Here is a 22,534-nt window from a genome sequence, read left to right as displayed (position 1 = left end):
CATAATATACATATTTTTATAATGTTACAATACAATATGTATACCATGCAACATCCATATACCTAAATACATTAACCCTAGATTAGAATACAACCTAGTTGTTTAATTGAAATTAGAAAACCATGTGTTGAACCACCATATACCACAAAACCACTAAAAATGAAAACCATGTGCCAAAAATGCCAAAAATTGATGTAAAAATTGCCCAAAAAAATATTTGGAGGCACCTTATGACCCCCTCATTGCACCTAACAGACACTAATTATGCATAGAACTAATTGTACAAAGAATATAACACAGACATAAAAATACTATGAAAAGAAACCAATTAACAATTTTAGTAGTTTATTAATGAAAAAAATAAAAAAATTCTAAATTTATTTTAACACAATCTCTTTTAATGAATAATTTATTTATTATACTTCAATTTCAAAAAGGACTAAGAAAATATTAATGACACCTTCATGTTATTTTTTATTTCAATGATAAAAAATAATGATAAATTATGATAAGGATAAATATCATAAAAATATTGAATTATAAAATATTATAACATTTTCTAAAGTCTTTATAATAATTTATGCATATTTTATATTAGAAGAATTAAAAAGTTGTAACTATTATAAAAATATTGAGTTATACCCTCGATGGGGGTGTTAATATTGAAAAGATGGAGGCTTTGGGCGCAGTGTTTGCCACCTCCCAGACATAAGGTGCATTTAAAGCTTGGAGGGGCGTGGCCTGCCCCTGCATGCAGTGGCATGCATATCAATAGTCGGTAATTTCTATATATTGAAGGTAATGTGAAGGTTCTAGAGCACGCTAGAGTAGGTTGGAGAGGAGGCAAGGGTTGTTCCTAGACCTCCCTTTGTTGGTTATACATCTTTGTTGAGTCATTGGTGAGCTTGAGGTTCTAGCGCGAGAGTGTATTTGAGGCAAGAGGCTTGCTGTTGTCTTGGGTGCTATAGTGGGGCTCTCCTGGCATTGGGAATTTTTTAAGGCTACAAGACACCTGGCTTAGTGTTGGGTTGGTGAGGTTGTCAAATGCTTATTATTGTGTGTATTATCAAGCATTTTTCCTTTTTTCTTTATTTAATTGGTATTTTAAAAATATACGGCTTGGGTATGTTATGTTAGGGTTAGTGTATTTGTCACCAAGCTTAATGTTGTGATGGTGAGGTTTCCAAATGGTTATTATTGTGTGTATTATCAATCCTTTGTTCTATGTTATTTGGTTAATTGGCATTTTGAAAATCTGCGGCTTGGGTATGTTATGTTACGGTTAATGCGTTTGTTTGGTGTGATTTAGTTCTTGGTAGTTGTTAGAGGTCAAAGGACCTTCTTTGTCTAATGGTGTAATTTTTTTTCAGGGTATTTGTCTTTTGGGTTCTTTGAAGCAAGAAGCGGTAATTATAATGAAAATTCAAGGTCTTTTATGTCTGAATTATATTCGAAATGTGTGAGGATTATTTTTAATTGGATGTCATGTCACCTTGTATGTGCCTAGTGTCTAGGTTCTTGTGTTATATCTGAGTATATTTTGGTGCCTCATGGTTTTGGGATGTGGAATGTCTATCGAGGGTGGTAAGTACTCTATTGTCTCTTATGCTAACATGGTTGAGTTTGAAACTTATATTTGGAGGTATGGGGATGATATAATAGGCATATCATCGGGTCTTGAAGTGGGTTCATGTTGTTTCTTCTATTATTACTTTGAAAATTGCGGGAGACTCAGTGGATGCTCTAGGTGTACCCCCGATGTCACAAACTATGCCTCCAAGACAAAGAATGTGTTGCAGATGGGGGGGAGGTGACAACACCCCTCAGGAGAAATGAAGGGTAAGAATGTTTTCCCATGGTTTGACTGCCACCTTATTTAATGTTGTTTTTCCAAAGACAAGAAAGAAAGTTCGTAAACTAGAGACTCAAGTTGGGATTGAACACCAATCTCATTCTGATTTATAACTTTTTAAGGATATTTTGAAATGGGTTCCTGACCCTCGTCACACTAGGGGAAGGAAGAAGAAATACTTGAATTTAGTTGCTCTGCACTGGAAAATGAGAACTTTGTTGGGTCTGGTGCTTAAGGAAAAGAAAGTGGAGAGATACAATGTCTTCTCCACCCTGGAAGACATCAAACGCATGCTAAAAAACTAGAGGTTTTGTTTGGACATGAACAATTCTTTCCTGGCGCACGTGGAGGGCCACATTTCATGCGAGTCTGATAGTGAAGATTTCATGGACCCTTCAAGATCAAGTGTGAGAGTCCCAACTACAATTTCCTCCTCCAAGAATGAATAGATTTTTAGAGGATCAACAATTCAGTTTGGCGTCTCTGCGGTTGGTCTCTAGCATGGCCAAGAAGGTCCTTGTTCGTTCGACAATTTTTTTAGCGCTCGATTGGTTACTTGATGGTCTTGGATGTATAGTTTCAGTAGCCTATGTCTTGGCTATGTTGTATGGGATATTTTACTTGCCAGGACTATGTGGCTATACTATTGTGCAACTATAGGGTAGTTGTGGGTTTTAGTTATCAGCTTTGTATGAATTCTGAGTTTTGTTTAGTGTGGGAGGCTCAATCCTAGTCTTGTTTTCTAATGCATAATGAGGAAATTCAAATCCTCAGGGAGAAAACTGAAGATCAATGTACTATTGACATCTGAATTTTGTTTAATATAAAATCGCAATTTACAAAAACAAAAATTGAGTTATAAAAATATAATAACATTTTATAAAATATTTATAAAAACTAATGTGATTTCACTTAAGATATATTCCATAATAAAAATAAAATAAAAACATTTACTCAATAATATGTTATTTAAAATAGGTCATTTACAAAAATCATGTCCCCATACCAAAAAGAAGCTAAAAAAGAAGAAGAGGCCAATAAATAAACAAAAAGGTTGTCAATACTTTGAGCCTCACCATCCCAAAAAGGAGGAGGAGGATATCCCAGTAACCCAACTGACCCAAGCAGAAGAGGAAGCTCCATTTCACTGATGATGCTTCTCTTATACCTAATATGATAGATTCTTAAACACATATGGTGTTGGAATGACATACAAATGAGATACTCACAAAGGATGGTTTGGGGGGAACAAAATCTGCTCATATATATGAAAGCTCAAACTAAGATAAAGAACATCCTTCGAATATTTCAACAGGTTCTTTGACTTTGGTCCTAGTCAGAACTAATTTGGGGGTATGACAGTAGGTCCAAAAAAATAAGGAAAAGAAGGGGAAGACTGATGCTTCTTGACTTTCCATTTTTTATTTTCCCACTTTTTGTTGTATGTATATATCTCTTTGCTTTTTGTTGTATGTATATATCTCTCTGAGTTTTCTTTAGTGTGGGAGGCTCAATCCTAGTCTTGTTTTTTGATGCATAATGAGGAAATTCAAATCCTTGGGGAGAAAACTGAAGATCAATGTACTTTTGACATCTGAATTTTGTTTAATACAAAATTGCAATTTACAAAAACAAAAATTGAGTTATAAAAATATAATAACATTTTATAAAATATTTATAAAAACTAATGTGATTTCAATTAAGACATATTCCATAATAAAAATAAAATAAAAACATTTACTCAATAATATGTTATTTAAAATAGGTCATTTACAAAAATCATGTCCCCAAGCTAAAAAGAAGCTAAAAAAGAAGAAGAGGCCAATAAATAAACAAAAAGGTTGTCAATACTTGAAGCCTTACCATTCCAAGGAGGAGGAGGAGGATATCCCGGTAACCCAACTGACCCAAGCAGAAGAGGAAGCTCCATTTCACTGATGATGCTTCTGTTATACCTAATATGATAGATTCTGAAACACATATGGTCTTAGAACGACATACAAATGAGATACTCACAGAGGATGGTTTGGGGGGAACAAAATGTGCTCATATATATGAAAGCTAAAACTAAGATAAAGAACATCCTTCGAATATTTCAACAGGTTCTTTGACTTTTGTCCCTATCAGAACTAATTTGGGGGTATGACAGTAGGTCCAAAAAAGAAGGAAAAGAAGGGGAAGATTGATGCTTCTTGACTTTCCATTTTTTATTTTCCCACTTTTTGTTGTATGTATATATCTCTCTGAGTTTTGTTTAGTGTGGGAGGCTCAATCCTAGTCTTGTTTTCTGATGCATAATGAGGAAATTGTTTTGTGATGCATAATGAGGAAATTCAAATCCTCAGGGAGAAAACTGAAGATCACGTTGTATGTATATATCTCTCTGAGGAAAGGCGGGCACCAGGTCCCCTCAGGTGCTACCGGACTAACGAATCTAGGCGAAGAAACATCCAGAGAAAAGTTTTTGTTTAGTGTGGGAGGCTCAATCCTAGTCTTGTTTTTTTATGCATACTGAGGAAATTCAAATCCTCAGGGAGAAAACTAAAGATCAATGTACTTTTGACATTTGAATTTTGTTTAATATAAAATTTCAATTTACAAAAACAAAAATTGAGTTATAAAATTATAATAACATTTTATAAAATATTTATAAAAACTAATGTGATTTCAATTAAGACATATTCCATAATAAAAATAAAATAAAAACATTTACTCAATAATATGTTATTTAAAATAGGGCATTTACAAAAATCATGTCCCCGGGCCAAAAAGAAGCTAAAAAAGAAGAAGAGGCCAATAAATAAAGAAAAAGGTTATCAATACTCTGAGCCTCACCATTCCAAGGTGGAGGAGGAGGATATCTCGGTAACCCAACTGACCCAAGCAGAAGAGGAAGCCACATTTCACTGATGATGCTTCTCTTATACCTAATATGATAGATTCTAAAACACATATGGTGTTAAAACGACATAAAAATGAGATACTCACAGAGGATGGTTTGGGGGCAACAAAATGTGCTCATATATATGAAAGCTCAAACTAAGATAAAGAACATCCTTTGAATATTTCAACAGGTTCTCTGACTTTGGTCCCAATCGGAACTAATTTGGGGGTATGACAGTAGGTCCAAAAAAAGAAGGAAAAGAAGGGGAAGACTGATGCTTCTTGAATTTCCATTTTTTATTTTCCCACTTTTTGTTGTATGTATATATCTTTTTAGCCTTAAGTGGGATCGGGGAAGATCCCAGGGAAAGCATTACAGTGCATATGCAAAATGTATTTCTTTTTAGCTTATGAATACAAATACGGGTTTTGTTTTTTTGAAGAAAAAAATATCTTATTTAATATATATATATATATATATATATATATATATATATATATATATATATATATATATATATATATATATATATATATAGATATATGATTTATTATTAATTATCATTTGAAAAGTACTTAGGTTATTTTATTTTTGTGCAAATTTACCATATGAAGTATGAAATCTGCATCCCTATCATGGTTTTGTGTTGAATTTGTGACACATTATCAAAGTTTCATGCTTTTATAAGATGGGTTGCTTTGCTCTTCCAAAGGATGTGACTTTTCTAATCTTAAAGGAATAAGTGGAGTACGTTTTGGTGAGCTTTCTTCAACTCTTCATTGCCCATGGCTTTTTTCTATTTATCAATTTAAAATTTTAAACATATTGATTTAATATATTTATTAGTGTAATTTTCAAGTTAAAGAAGTTCCTAGATGCATACTTGTAGTTTCCTCTTTTTCTTTTTTAAAATGACCTTTTATTTTTGTGCAAATATGCCATCTAAGAGTATGAAATATGCATTCCTATTATGGTTTTATCTTGGATTTGTGACACATTATCAAAGTTACTTGCTTTTATATGTTGGGTTTTTTCTTGGGTTTTTTTCTTCGACATGATTTGAATTTTCTACTCACCTCAAAGGAACAAATGGAGTACTTGTTGGTAATGGAGTACTTGTTGGTGAGTTTTTTTCACCTCTGCATTGCCCATTGATAAAAACTAGATATTTTATTAATTAAGTGGCTCTCCAGGTGAGATACCTGGATGTTATTCAATCAGGAGAACCTAGTACATATAGCCTTTCACACTAACAGTGTGGTTTCAACCACTCCCTAGATAGTAGGATCTGAGACCTAATCTTAGAGTCTCAATCCTATCCTTATAACAACTAACTATAACTTTATCCATTAATTCTAACACTCCCCCTTAATGGAGAAACGGTACTAAAAAAATAACATATGCCTGCTGATCTAGTCTCAGCTAGGATTAAAATAGTACATAAAAAAACTTGGTAACAGAGTTTTCATTTTAGTCTTCTTGCTTGAGAGTCCATGCTTCTTCATTCCTAGGTGAGGCTTCATCTTTACTTTCCTTGCCATGAGGTAGTGATAGATTTTCACCTCCTTTTTGAGTTTTCTTCCCTGAAGACAGAATGCTTGAACTCTTATCCTCCTCGATCTTGATTGTAGGCTGGTAATTGATAGTACTTTAGAATATACAAGCTTGGTACGAGAATTTTTCCTGTCACTACTTCCGATGTCAAACAACTGAACATCACTCATGTTGTCTTCAACATTCATGAGATCATGATAATTTGAATTCTTTCCAACTTTGTCTTCTTCTTCCAAGTCTTTGCAATCAGCTTCATGTGACCCATCCAATTGATCTTCAATAATATGTTCCTCTTTACTTCCTTCCTCAAGAACGGCTAATGGGTCTTCTTGATCTTCAACCATATGTTCCTCTTTACATCCTTCCTGAAAAACAACTCGTGAGTCTTCAATCTTAGGATCTTGCATAACATATTGTGCCTCTTAATTCTCGTGGTCATCAATAGAACCACATTGTTTTTCTGAAATTTCTTCTGACTCGAACATACTACTCATGCTAATGCCTCCAAATGCCCACATGAGAAAATCATCATCATCATAATCAAAAATATCTAAAAATATAGACATGTTGTTAAAGTCCAGCTTATCTCACTTTATCTTAATTCGAGATTTCTTTTCGACTCCACATGGTCCTCTAATGAGCTCCAACAACCTAGTTACCACGCAGGCGGGAAACTTCTCCCTTTGGAAACTCTTCAACTGTAGAACCTTTGGGTGCCCGCTGTGGCTTCTATGCCACATAGCCAAATCTAAAGCAAATCACCAATACAGCTAAAAGAATAACAGAGAAATTTATTGGATCATTACAAAATGAATTTGACCTTTTCAAACCTGGACTCCGTCAAGACACTTGGAACAAGTAGCAACAAAAACACAACTCAATGAAAAAATACACATCTGGAAGAGTGATCTTTGTTTCCTCAGTCTCCTCTACGCCACCTTTTTATGAAATAATAAGCCCCTTTCTTTATATCAATAAAGAGCCTCCATATTTTTTTTTATAATTAAAGAATTGAAACTTTAATTAAAAAAAAAATTAAAAATCACCCATCCAACTCAAATGTTGGTTTCCTCGAAGCATAATAAAGTTTTCCATGCCATTGGAATGTTATCGGTGAAGAGAGAGCAAAGCGGTTGGTTCATCAAAGTAAAACTGGCTACCACTATAAACTATCTTCTCATCCAAATCCGCCTTGTCTCAGTAGCAAGAGACAGAGAAATATGCTGACCATGGCCTGGTTGTTGTCAATGGCCACACCAAAGTGGAGTAGAAGATTGTAATTTCTATGTATGTTTCTGCCCAGCGAATTCTCCACAGGAAGAACTGTCCCGTCGGCTATCCAGAGCTCCACAGCCTAAAAAGCCACCTAGAATTGGTCGTAGGGAATGGCCTCCGAGTTGGGGTATGCCTTCCGATTCGCGGCCTCGCTGTAGGGACTAAGCACACCCTGATAAGTTACGCAAAGTGGGGAGCAGAGATACCGCGATCTGATCTTTACTTAATTGACACCGACAGATCAAAGATCTCTCTTCAACACGTCCCCTCACATGTTGCGTTCCTACCTGAGCCTCTGCATGCCTAGCTTCTCAATGCTCTTGCATTCTCTCCACCCCTACACTGCGTTTTGGCTAATTAGAGCACCGATCCTCCACATCAATCGACGCTTCTCCTCTGCTACATACAGAGCTGAGCTCTGATACCATGATAAAAACTAGATATTTTATTAACTAAGTGGCTCTTTAAGTGAGATACCTGGACAGTGCCCAAGCACTTCACACTATGCACACTGCTATTCAATCAGGAGAACCTAGTACATATAGGCTTTCACACTAACAGGGTGGTTTCAACCACTCCCTCGATAGTAGGATCTAAGACCTAATCTTAGAATCTCAATTCTATCCTTAAAACAACTAACTGTAACTTTCTCCATTAATTCTAACACCCATTACTTTTCTCTATTTATCAATCTAAAATTCTAGACACATTGCCTTGATACATTTATTAACATATTTTTTAGACTCATATAAAAGAAGCTCTTCAGATGTATATATAATCTTTGAAAATATAGCTTTGCTTTGTTAACTAATACAAAATGCTAGATATGTTGTTTTGATATATTTATTAATATAAAATTCACTCTTATTTTGGAGAAAACTTTTCAATTATTCACGTAAAATCTATACCTCTTCCCAGTTTTTTTTTAATGTGGTCCTTGAAAGTGTGCTTTGTTTAGCCTTGAAAAGTATGAGTCATTTGTTTGTACATCCATACCGAAATTTTTAAAAATATGTTTTATCTTGACTCTAAAACTGTGTTTTATGTTTGTCTAGAACTTTTATAGCTATAAAGAAAATAGGAAAAACAATTTACATGAAATCACATGTTTTAAAAGTGAGAAAATAAAAATAATAATAATAATAATAGAACAAGAATAACAATGGATTGTGGATGCTATGTTGACATAAAAACACATGTTTTAAAATTCAGTGAGAAAAATATACTAGAGTTAGGGTTACATTAATATATAATGGGCATGTTAGAAGATTATATATTACGGAGCAATGGAACACATAAAATATTTCAGAAATATAAACACAGAAAACGCATAAAACAAGAGAGACACAGGTATACGTGGTTCACCCAATTTGGGCTACATCCACGGAGAAACAACCAGTCCTTCCTTTTATATTATCCAACAAACTGAAGAGATACAACCTACATCAGATCTGCTATAACACCCTCTTCGCTCTCAATCTCCTCTCTCTTTCTCACTCAGAATACAAATCTACATAGACGCAATACAATTCCCTCATATATAGTGAGGGGTTGCCTTCTAGGGCAAAAAACCCTAAATTAAACATAACTTCTATCGTCAAATCTCTGCCTAATGAACAACCTAGATTGACTAGAAATTACTATACTTTTACAAGACAATTTTACATCTATTCTTAGCTTTGGGGGCGCTGCCCCTGAAACCCCCCGCCAGGGGGGGGGGGGCTCCCCAAAGGTCGCAGCCACCCCCCCGGACCCCCCTTGCAGCGAATATTTTCCGGGCGGCGTTGCTGCCCCATTTCGAACTAGGGTCCAATGTGGCGATACATTTGAATACAGAAGATAATCAGGTTCCACACCCAACAATCTCCCACTTGGAGACTAATTATAGCAACTCCACCACTGCTTTATTTGCTGGACAATGACTCCTCTTTGGAACTGGTTGTTTCTCATCTTCTTCATCATACTTGAAGACCAATTGAAACTGAGAATATTCTCAGTTTCTCCCTGGTTACAACTTTTGTTAACATATCTGTAGGACTTTGGCTAGTGTGCATCTTTTCCAGCTTCAACTCTCCATCTTCCAACATTGATCGTATGAAATGGTACTTGAGCTATATGTGTTTAGTCCTAGAATGAAATGTTGAGTTCTTTGCAAGATGAATGGCACTTTGGCTATCACTGTATAACGTGCCCATATCATGCTCTTTACCCAATTCACCCATAAACCTTTGTAACCAAATCATATCTTTACTAGCCTTTGTAGTAGAAACATACTCTGCTTCTGTTGTTGAAAGTGCAACAACACTTTGGATTTTTGAAACCTAACTAACAGTTGTTCCACCTACAATAAACACATATTCTGTAGTGCTCCTCCTGTTATCTCTGTCACCTGCCATATCTGCATCAACATATCCCTGTAGAGAAATGTTTGAACCACCAAAATATAATGCTTGATTTGTGGTACCTTTCAAATATCTGAGAATCCATTTCACTACCATCCAATGTTCCTTTCCTGGATTGTTCATGTACCTGCTTACAACTCCCACTGCATGTGCAATATCAAGCCTTGTGCAGACCATTGCATACATTAAGCTTCCAACTGCTGATGCTTATGGAACTTTAGACATATAATCCATGTCTTCTTGGGTCTTTGGGCACATTTCCTTACTAAGTTTAAAATGGCTAGCAAAAGGTGTACTAACTAGTTTTTCATTGTGCATATTAAATCTTTTCAACACCTTTTGTATGTACTCATTCTAAGACAATGTTAGTTTGCGATTTTTCCTATCTCTAGTTACTCTCATACCAAGGATTTGTTTTGCAGCTCCCAAATCCTTCATTGCAAATGAATTTGCCAATTTTCTTTTGAGCACATTTATTTCCTGCATGTTAGACCCTACAACAAGCATGTCATCTACATACAATAACAATATAATATAGTTGCCATCATTTTGCATTTTTAGATAGACACAATGATCAGAGTGACATCTTGTATAACCTTGTTCAGACATAAACTTGCTAAATTTTAGATACCACTGCCTTGGAGCCTATTTTAAGCCATACAAGCTCTTCTTTAACCTGCACACTAGTTTCTCCTTCCCTTTTACCTCATATCCTTGTGGTTGCTGCATATATATCTCTTCCTCTAAATCCCCATGGAGAAAGGTTGTCTTTGCATCTAACTGCTCAAGATGCAAATCTTCAGCTGCTACTAGACTTAGAATAGTTCTGGTTGAATTCATTTTAACAACAGGAGAAAATATTTCATCAAAATCAATACCTTTCTTCTGTGCAAACTCCTTCACTACAAGTCTAGCTTTGTACCTCTGTTTTCCTCCATCTTCTTCCTTCAGCCTGTAAACCCATTTATTCTGCAATGTAGTTTTACCTGCAGGCAACCTGACTAAGTCCCAAGTATGGTTATGCATTAAGGAGTCCATCTCTTCTTCTATGGCTAGCTCCCACTTCTTCCTGCTTTCAACCTGCATTGCTTCTTCATAATATTCAGGTTCACCAGAATCAATCAACAATAAATAATATAATGAAGGAGAGTATCGTTCAGGGGGTCTACTTATCCTGGTAGATATTCTAACGCCACTTTTAGGTGTTTGGGGTGCCTGTTGTTGTTGTGGTTGTTGATTATTATTATTTTTAGGCACCTTTACTTTTTCAGTGATCTCAATGAGAACTGTGTATTCCTTGTTTTCTTTTTCCTGTTTCTTTTCCTGCAACTGATTCTTATACAAGACCTTTTCATTAAATATTACATCTATGCTCCTAATGATTTTTTGATTTTCATAATCATATAAGCGATAACCAAAATCATTAACACCATATCCAATAAAGGTACATTTCTTTGATTTTGCCTCAAGCTTTGTTCTATTTTCTTTATTAATATGGACAAAGGCCTCACAACCAAAAGGCTTTAAAAAATAGTAGTTTACCTTTTTACCTGTCTGTGCTTCCTCTGGAAACCACCATCTAGGGAACTTGAAGGCCCTCTGTTTATTAGATAAACAACAATATCTACAACATCTGCCTAAAATTGTAAAGGCAACCCTGCATACAATCTCATGCACCTTGCACGTTCCATGATTGTTCTATTCATCCTTTCTGACACACCATTTTCTTGTGGTGTTCTTGGAACTGTCTTCTCTCTACAAATTCCATGCTCTGAACAATACCTATCAAACTCGTTGCTGCAATATTCACCTCCATTGTCTGATCTGAGACACTTCAATTTCTTTCTTGTCTCAATCTCAACCAAAGCTTTCCATTTCTTGAAAGTATCAAATACATCATATTTATTCTTAATACAATAAATCCAAGTTTTTCTAGTTGCATCATCAATAAAAGTAACATAATAATGAGAGCCACCGAGAGATGATACCTGAGCAGGTCCCCATACATCTGTATGCACAAGATCTAATTTTTCGCTCTTCTTTTCTTTCCCAACTCTGAGAAATCTGACTCTCTTTTGTTTTCCAAAAATGCAATTCTCACAGAAGTCCAAATCAACATTCTTCAAACCTGGCAACAAATTCCTTGAGTGAAGGATCTTCATCCCCTTCTCACTCATGTGTCCGAGCCTATGATGCCATAATGTTGCATCTGCTCCTTTGGAAGTTAAAGCATTAACAAAGTTAGAAATGCCATTGCATAAATACAATGTACCAACCTTTTCGCCTTTTGCTATTACCAGGGATCCTTTGGTGACCTTCCAAGCTTTATCTGTGAAAGTTGTCACACAACCTTCACGGCCTAACTGCTCGGTTGAAATCAGATTTTTCTTCAGATCTGGAACATGCCTTACCTCCTTTATTAGCCATTGGTTTCCATTCTACTGTTTTACAAGAACCTTACCCATTCCAACAATTTTACAGGGTTTATCATCACCCAAACAAACTTGTCGAAAATCTCCTTGAACATAGTCATGAAAGTATTTCTTATCAGGTGTGGCATGGAATGAGGCCCCTGAATCTACCACCCAGGAATCAGTAATATTTTTGAAAGAAATAAGCAAAGCATCTTGTAACGCCTCACCTATCACATTTGCTTCATGATTGTTTTCTTGTTGTGCATCTCCTTCTTTTCCCTTCTAAGATCTACAATCTTTCTTTATGTGTCCTTTCTTTCCGCATTTCGAGCAGACTATCCCCGATCTAGACTTGGATCTACCTTTCCTTGATTTACTGCGGTATCCTGAGCTCTTTCATCTTTCCATTTTTCTTCCCCTAGACTCTGCACTCAAAGCATTACCCGATGTCTCACCGGAGCTTTTCCGTCACATTTCCTCACTAAGGATAGCACTCACAACATCATCAAACTTTAAAGTACTAGATCCAGAAACAGAGTTACTAATGGTCATTACTAAACCATTCCAACTTTCTGGAAATGAGCACAAGAATAATAGAGCTCTAAGTTCATCATCAAAGTTTACCCCTACAGAACTTAACTGAATTGTAACAGTATTAAAATCATTTAAATGGTCAGCAACAGATCCACCTTCCGACATCTTCATATTCAATAAAAGCTTCATAAGAAATACCTTATTTGAGGCCAAAGGTTTTTCATATAGTTTCGCCAACGCCTTAATCAAACCCTCCGTCGTTGTTTCCTACGGAATGTTGAAGGCGACCGATGCTATGAGGCACAACCGTACTGTTTTGAGTGCCTTTTTATCAAGAAGGTTCCATTCTTCATCTATCATGCCCATTGGCATCTTTGTTTTTCCGCCCAATGGTAGGTACAGATCTTTTTGATACAGATAATCTTCCATCTGCATCTTCCATAGCGAGAAGTTTTGGCCGTTAAATTTCTCAACCCTAAACTTACCATCTTCTGCCATTACTCCCACTCGAACCAGGAATCCTTCTCTCCTGCAAGTTTGTCAGCCAAAAAAAAGACCTTCGGCTCTGATACTAGTTGTTAGAAGATTATATATTATGGAGCAATGGAACACATAAAATATTGCAGAAATATAAACACAAAAAACACATAAAACAAGAGAGACACAGATATACGTGGTTCACCCAGTTTGGGCTACATCCACAGAGAAACAACCAATCCTTCCTTTTATATTATCCAGTAAACTGAAGAGATACAACCTACAGCAGATCCGTTGTAACACCCTCTTCACTCTCAATCTCCTCTCTCTTTCTCACTCAGAATACAGATCTACATAGACGCAATAAAATTCCCTCATATATAGTGAGGGGTTGCCTTCTAGGGCAAAAAACCCTAAATTAAACATAACTTCTATCGTCAGATCTCCGCCTAATGAATGGCCCAGATTGACTAGAAATTACTATACTTTTACAAGGCAATTTTATATCTATTCTTAGCTTCAGGGGCGCTGCCCCCGAAACCCCCCGCCAGGGGGGGGCTCCCCAAAGGTCGCAGCCGCCCCCCCCCTTGGACCCCCCTTGCAGCGAATATTTTTCAGGCGGCATTGCCGCCCCATTTCGAACTAGGGTCCAATGTGGCGATACCTTTGAATACAGAAGATAATCAGGCTCCACACCCAACAGGGCATAGGTTTTTATTCAAATATGAAAAATAAAAGGTACAATGGAATACATAGATATTAAATTAATATATAATGGATATAAGTTTTTATTCAAATACGAAAGATACACGTAAGGGTCAACAGTCATAGGGACTGGGAACTTTGAGAGGATGAGAGAAGGAGCACTGAAAAACCCTTATATCTTTTGTGTTCTAATAGGACGAGCATGTATTGGACTTTAGATAATAATATAGTTAGGAACCAAAGCTTAGTGGAAGACATCAACACTTTCATTCTCTTCGTGATGGATATATAACTTTGGAGTAAGTCTATCTTTTGCGATAGATGGATAAATAACTTTGGAATAATTTTTCCCTATCTTTTGCCATTAAGAATTTTTGGCTATTTTTTTCCATTGAGAACTAGGTAGATTTTTAAAAATTAGGGTTAATTTTTTTAGATAAGGGTAAGGGGAAGGAGTGTTGGAAACACTGGGGTGAGGTGGGTGAATCAATATTCTTTTCAATTGTTATTTATGTCAGTTAATATTTTTCACAAATTGAACCAGAAGTTAAGGAATAAAACTAAAATTATTTTATTAACATGAAGTTGAGGACACCAATTCTCTTTTACAACAAATCAGGCTCCAATCTTTTACAAAAAATTCCAAGACACCAATCTTGGATGAGGACTCCAATCCTCAATAATTAGGCTCCAACCTTTACAATATTTTTCAAGCGCGAACTCGATAAAAATAGGACAACAATCCCACCAAGTTTCAATGATAAAAAGAAAGTTACCAACCAACCTCAATAATTTTTGCAAGAATAGCCAAGATGCAACTGTGTCTTCAATTTAGGTAGATTTTAAATAGGTGTCTTTAAAGCTTTCAAAGGTTTCCAACTATTGTCACTGCGACAAACACCCTCCAAAATTTGGTCTACACTTGAATTTTGGGGTCTACCATGGCTCTTGCAATCGTTCGTTCCATAGTAACTTTATGTTCGATCGATAAGTGTCAAAGGAACATGCTCAGTTTGTAACAAGTTCATGAGGGCACTCTTTTATGCATGACATTTGAACATGCATGGCACAAGTCCATCAAGATAGTGCTTGTGTGATGTCCAACCCGTGTTGACAATTAATGCACGCTTTCATCGACAATCTCTCACTTTTGGTTACAATTGTTCTTCTATTTCGATGAGTTTTACCAACTGTCATTCTTATGCACCTTCACTTTCCTAAGTGTCACTTTCATGTTTATGAGCTTTTCTTTTACTTGTTTTCACTGTAATAAGTTTAATTGTCATGCTATATTTATTCTGGCACGTGTTGCTTTCAATGTTGTTCACATTTTGCAAGTGTCATTTTCACTTTTCTCTTATTGTCGCAAATGTCATCTTTTGGCATGGAAAGCATCACACATCACAAAAATGTAGTTTTGGTTTGTTTCAAGGGCTAAACTTGGTGCTAATGAGTCATTACTATCATGTAGACATGTATCACATTCATTTCCAAAGTTTCAAGCACTGTTGCACAAGTGTCGTCATCGTCATTGCAAAATGTACATTTAGTGTTGCACTTAGGTAAAGCTATCGCATGTCCTCGCATTGGGGGTACTATGTTGTTCATGTGTTATGAGTGATCAATATTGTGTCATAATTTGTTCTAAGTGTGTGATCATACTTAAGTTTCATCATTGTTCACTTTGGTCTCACTGATCCAACACAAAACCAAATCTAGAAAAGTTCCCACCCAAGCAACTTGGCCTCACTCAGCCTTCCTAAATTGCACACTGCGCAATCTCAGTCCTCAAGCTTCAACCTTGCTTCTTGGAATTTCACAATGCACATACCCTATCTTCCATAAATGCGCATTGCACAATCTAAGTGCTCAGTTCTGACCCTTGAGCTCTAGAACTACACAATACTTGCCTTTAGTTAACCCCTTATGCACATCCCTTGGTCTTTGTCCCTCGAGAACTGTGCAATGTTCAACCTCGAGGCTCAAGGCTCAAGCCTAATCCCTTGAGCCCCTCAACTATGCAGTTATCTTTCCCTAGTCTCTCTGAATTTCACATTGCACAGGCTCAAGGCTCAGTCCTCGCCTTTGACCTTTTGAGCTGCACAATTACGTAATCCCGACACCTTGATCCCCTCAATTGTGCATATGACTAACCCCAGTCTACTTGAACTATGCATTGCGCAGTCTCAAGGCTCAGTGCTGACCCTTGACCTCCTGAGCTACTCAACAATGCAATCCCTAAGCCTACCTCCCAACTTATCACCTGGTTACATCTCAGTTAGCGGTTGTCATGAACCATGTTATTCTAGGGTTTTATCAGTCTGATGTCATCTTGTCATGGGTGGATTTCAGTTGCAAGTATTCTATCGTGTTATGACGGGATGATGATGAAGGAGATGAAGAAGGAGACCCAGCTAGAGGATACCTTTGTAGCTACAAAGGAAGGTGGATCAATCAAGCCAAAACAAAGGGGCACCTAATTGTGACAACAATTGGAAATCAAGGCCACATTGAAGACTCCTTACTTTCAAGCTAGATGAAAGAGGAAGAATAAGAACTTGCATTATCTCTCAAGAAGACTCAAAGACAACAATAACAGGAATGGCTTGACATTGCCATGTCATCATTGTCTTGTCATATCTTGCCAATGTGTCATGTCATCATTTGCCACATCATTTGTGGATGATGTAAATTCAACATTGGAGAAATGTAATGTACAGTGGAAGTCCAAGAGTTATTTATGTAATGTGAAAAGTCATGTAGGAAGTCGAAAGAACATGGAGAAGTCAAATAGTCATGAGGGTATTCCAAGAGTCACAAGGGAGGTGAATGATCACCCCATTTGTTATATATACTCCCTCATCGCTCATGTAAATTAATTTTCACCTTTTCCCCTCATACCAGGAATTAGAGAGGAAGATAGTTCTTTTGGAGGAGCAAGTGGTTTCTCTAACATCCACTATTGGAGCTAGTGGTGTTCATCGTCTTGAAGTATCTTGGAAATTTTTCTTAATTTCGAAGCTTTCTGAGCCAACACACTTTCACACGTATGTCGTAAATATTGTAAGACTATTCTTTGAATGTTTGGTGACTTTGGTACTTATCTTATTGAAGGTGTTATGTATGTGTTTTAACAATCATTGCCTCTATGTGAACTATTTTTCTATTTGTCCAATGATTCATTCATATGCATATGCTCGTGTGTATTTTGTAGATTAGTACTATTACTTGCCTTTAAAAGGCTCACTTTTCTCTCCCCTTTCGGTAGAAGAACCCTGATACATTCCACAACTGAACTTTCAACAAGGAATACTCACTTGCTAATCCGAAATTATTTGTGTATTACTCTCTCGTGCTAAATATTAACACCAAGGCACATCTTTAAGAACATATGGCATTCAGGTCTTATTTCTAGAAGGGCTCCCACACCAAACAGTGCGAAGTCTAATTGGGACTTTTCATCGGGGAGACCCCCTTGGTTGACGAATTTCCAACACCATCAACAACATGGTGCTAGAAGGAGGGCAAGATGACAAGTTCTTCCCATTGAGTCTTTTTTGAGCCTTTTAGATGAAATGGATCCCCAAATCATAATCTCAGAATGTTTCTCTAACCTATCTCTTTCTCAACTTTTCATCTCCGTGGAGCAACTTGATGAATTGTCTCAATTTAATTTTGATGGTGAGGGTGATACATCCATTACTGAGCATGCATATATTTTTCTTGAATTCTGTCAATACTATGAAATTGATTGTGAAGATGTGGCTTGTATTCTTTTTTTCCTCACACCCTAAGGTTGAGTTAACTGATGGTGTCATACTCTACTACCCGCTTCCATTCATTCTTTTGAACACCTCATCAAGGAGCTTCATTTATCATTTGATAGGTATGATTATTAGGATGTTCTTAAATGAATCAATCAATTAAGAATGAATCTTAATGAATCAATTGAGGATTTCTCTAATTGATTCCTTCACCTTTGTTATGAATTTCTAGAAGAAGATATGGATTAGAATTTATTGAAACAAAAGTTTGAGCATTTGGTTCATATCTCTTTGCATAGTGAATCTAAACCCCCAGATTTTTCTACTTCCCCAACTCTTGTAAATCATGAGACACCTCTAATTTCAAAGGAGGAACCTATTACTCCTTTTGTTCCTTGTCCCCCCCTTTTCTAGTACTGATTGGGGTGCCTTTATTCATTGATGTCGAATTTGGGAAATCTGAAAATCAGATCCATTCCTTCAACCTTCATCTATTTCTCATAATCCAAATATGGAGAAAACCTTGAAATGGTTCATGGAGCCTACAGGGAAGGCTAATACTTCCACTTCTCAACATGGTATTAGCATTCTGAAATTCAATCCTAAATCTGGGTCCACTGAAATTCTTACTTCTTTAATGGATATCTATCATCCTCTATCATCTACATGCCATGACTCTTTATATCATGATCCGCGTGATCAATCTGCTCCACCAACTAGTTCTTCACACTCTCTTAATTTTCAAGTTGTCGGTTCAAACTGTGATTAGGTACAAGGCAGTCACATTACACAGGTAGAGGGGTAGGAAAGTGAAGATACCTTTGATATTTCTTCTCCTTTTCAAAGTTCCCCATGTCAGGATGATGCTCTTCCATTCTTGGATTATTTTCAATCTGCTAATATCAATAATGAATCAAATGAAATCAATTTGTTTAGATCCATAGTCTTGGGCAATAATCATTCTGATGATGATGACTCTGTTGACGTATGTGATGATGAAGATCTAGTGCAACAATCGATCTTTAGGTTTGTCCAGAATATATTGTTTTGAAAGAAGTAGATATGGAATCTGATCTAGCTAAGAATGTGTTCTTATCAAAACTTTTTTTTCATCTCACTATTCTGTGTACTCTACTGCCTGTGATGTATCTACTTGTGATTTATCTAAAATATATAGGATTGATCATTTGTGCAATTTCACCAACATTAACTAAGGTTTCATATGTGTGAATGAAAGAGGGAAATCAAGATGTTAATATGCCTTAAACATCAAACTTTGAGAATTGAAATGAATAAACAACAACAACAATAAAATACACAAACACAACAAACGTTGTTGACAGATTTCATCCCTCTTGGACTACGTCTCTGGGTCCTCTTCCAATGGGTGTCTGTTATATTAGGAATGCTCTAAAAAGGTTCTTTACATGGAAATTCACCAACTGATCGGTGCACATAGGCACTGCTGGTTATTATAGAAAATAAGCCCTCTATCTCAACTCTACAACATCTACCTCCTTTCTCAAAATGGCCCAAGAATGGCCAAGATATGCTAACATGAATAATTACATGCACATACAAAACCATATTCTGAAGCTCACTGTTCACCCTTTCACACACTGCTGCAAGGGCTAAGGTTTTATAATGCCTCAGACCGACTCCAGGGTTGAACCTCCCGAGCTATACACGGCAATTCGTTTTGGTTAGGTGAAAAAACTAGTTCTCAATTCAATTACATTACAACACCAAGCGCACTTTATCTTAACGCATATCCCTTAACCCATATATCATAACTACAATACATATTTTTGGGTGCATAGTGTTTTAATATATGGTGCATTAAACTTAATACATGATATATATATCTTATAACAAAATTTATCACCGAAAAACCTTGGTGCAATAAGATTCGACCCAAACTTTGAAGATGATAACCCGACGATCATGCTAGAACCTGTGGCACCTAACCCCTGATGGTCTCTACCTGCTCCATGCCATGTAATCGCCATCTCTGCCACCTACGTGCTATTTGATTGTAGGCTCCGATGTGACTAGACCTCAACCGGTGGCACATCAATATTCTCCAGCAGATTAAAGTAGACTTCGTGGAAATGACCTTAGCAATGACGTGCCACACATAATGGTGGTGTGTTATGGCACCCTGCCATTAATGCTTGACTTTGTGCAGAATGGACTGCATACTCATCATGCTACCATGACACACATGTGAAGACTCTGCCATTGAACTTTGGTGAATGTGACATTTCCACATTTACATCTCGGCAGGTACAAGGTTATGCGATGGTATGTCACATTTCTAACCATAGCATTAACCAACACATTAATATATATATCCGCTTCACCATGAACCTGTTTTAACATTGTAATAATTCCACCTTAGGACTATAGCAATGGGTTAATATATATATGCACCATAGTTTATTACCATATCACATTTGTGCCCACCATGATATTTAGGTTTTTTAATACATAGTTTGTTGCCTTTGTTCACCAAGAACACATTAATGCACCCACACATTAATTTATGCACCTTCAACCAATCAAACCCAAAATCTCACCATGCGCCCAAACTAGACTTTGACTTGACCATTGCCATGTGTCAAGATGCGGGAATGCCACATGGCGAACAAGGCCCCTTTTGCACCTGTTCACCATAAACTTCAATGAACAATTTCTCCTTCATCCAGAGGCCAAATGAGAAACTAAAGGTACTGTTGGATTCAAAGCAATAAGCTATACAACTTGGCACTATTTCTAGGAACAACTAATACCTTTGAACTTGGAGCAGTTTGAGGATCCTCCTGGATCATTCCTCTCCACTGGAAGCTTTTGGACCACCAAAAGTTTGGTTTTAAGCAGACATGAGGTGAAGGTACAAATCCCTCACCCTTTCGATCTCCATCCACCTTGCTTTGCTTGGAATCATGCCTTTGATTCTCACTCGATGATACTTGACATATCCATGCCTGGAAGTATGGACCTTCCATTTACCTTCACCTTTCATCCTTACTCTACTGATGTAAAGTTATACTTGATCACCAACTTGAAAGTGATGATCCATCTGATGCTTATCATGGCGCTTTTTGAACCTGTGAATAGTTTCATTCATCTGAGGTAAATAGAAAAAACTTTGTAGCTATGTCACTGTCTTGCCTATACCAACATGCCCTGAAACATGAGAAGAATGTGCTTCCCTGGTCACATGCATTCTTTCTCCTTGCAGTATGCACAACTTGCCAAGATGGTAAAATGACCTGTTATGAACATGGTAATTTACTTCTTCCACCTGAGCACCATGAGTTAGTGATTCACAAACATATTTGAAAATAGTTTTTGTAGCATATTGTTCTTATAACTTTCATGTGCTAAAGAACTATTTTGCAGAATAACCAAAACATTCAAAGACGATTTTGACAACATATCAGCTACTTTGTTTGTGGTACCTTCCTGATACTTGATTACTAAGTGGACCTGTTGCAAAATAACCCATCCATCTATAATGTCGATATTTCTGCAACTTAGTTTGAGTTTGAAGGTATTGAAGTGGATGATGATTTATATGAATCATTGTTTCTTTGCCCATTCAATAATGTTTCCATTGTTTAACACTTTCCATTATTGCACATAATTCTTTATCATAAGTTGGATAATTTCTAACTTCTTTAGAAAATGCTTCGTAATGAAAACAAATAGGCTTTCCTTTCTACAATAAAACTGAACTAATAGCATACCTACTAGCATCAGTTTCTATTTCAAATGGTTGTTGAAGATCTGGTGGAGTTATTACAATTTTTTGCTTCAATGTATCACATGATTTTTGTTGTTTTCCTCCCCACTGGAAGGAGGCTTTAAAACTTGTTAAAGCATGACGTTGTGATTCAATAAAAGATAATTGAAGAACAAACTTCCTCCAATAATGAAATGCACCCACAGAATTTCTAACTTCGCAACTTGAACTGAAAATATGAATATCATCCAGATAGACTATGACAAACTTATCAAGAAAAGAACGAAACAAATCATTCATCACTCTCATTAAAGTCATTGGAGCATCATATAAAACAAACAACATAATCAACCATTCATAAAGCCCCAGCCTAGTCTTACATGCAGTTTTCCAAACATCATTCTTTGCAAGAAACATATGATGATAATTATGTCTTAAATCTAGTTTAATGACTGATATACGATATATGCCTATATTCAGAATAGGTGCAACAAATAGTAATTGAATCTCATGTTGTATTTCTCGTTTTGGAAAGATACTTTTTGGTTCTTTAAACATTTCTTCATAAGAATATACTATTTCAACCAATTTTTTCTTAAACTGAGAATCACACCCTTGAAAATCATCATACTTGTCCTTATTTATTTTTTTAACAATCATTGAAAACACCTTTTACTTGAATTGATTAACCTTTTCAGATGACTGGCATTGATTAAATCCTAGTTTGTCTTACTTTTGTGTGTCCTGACAATGTATTCAATTCCTTCTTTAAAGATATGATACTTACTCTCCCTTCTATGAAAAATGGCATGTATAACATAAATATACAGACTACCAAACACAACTCCACATATATACAGAGGAATCACATCTAGCTCAACTTCATCAAAAAAATTAGCTGTAATTGCAAACCTTAATTGACACT

This window comes from Pinus tabuliformis, chromosome Q, assembly GCF_031772625.1.
Source record: "Pinus tabuliformis cultivar Carrire ecotype Pingquan chromosome Q, CPIR1, whole genome shotgun sequence".
Classification (NCBI taxonomy): Eukaryota; Viridiplantae; Streptophyta; class Pinopsida; order Pinales; family Pinaceae; genus Pinus; species Pinus tabuliformis.
Note: the sequence above shows the minus strand (reverse complement) of the source record.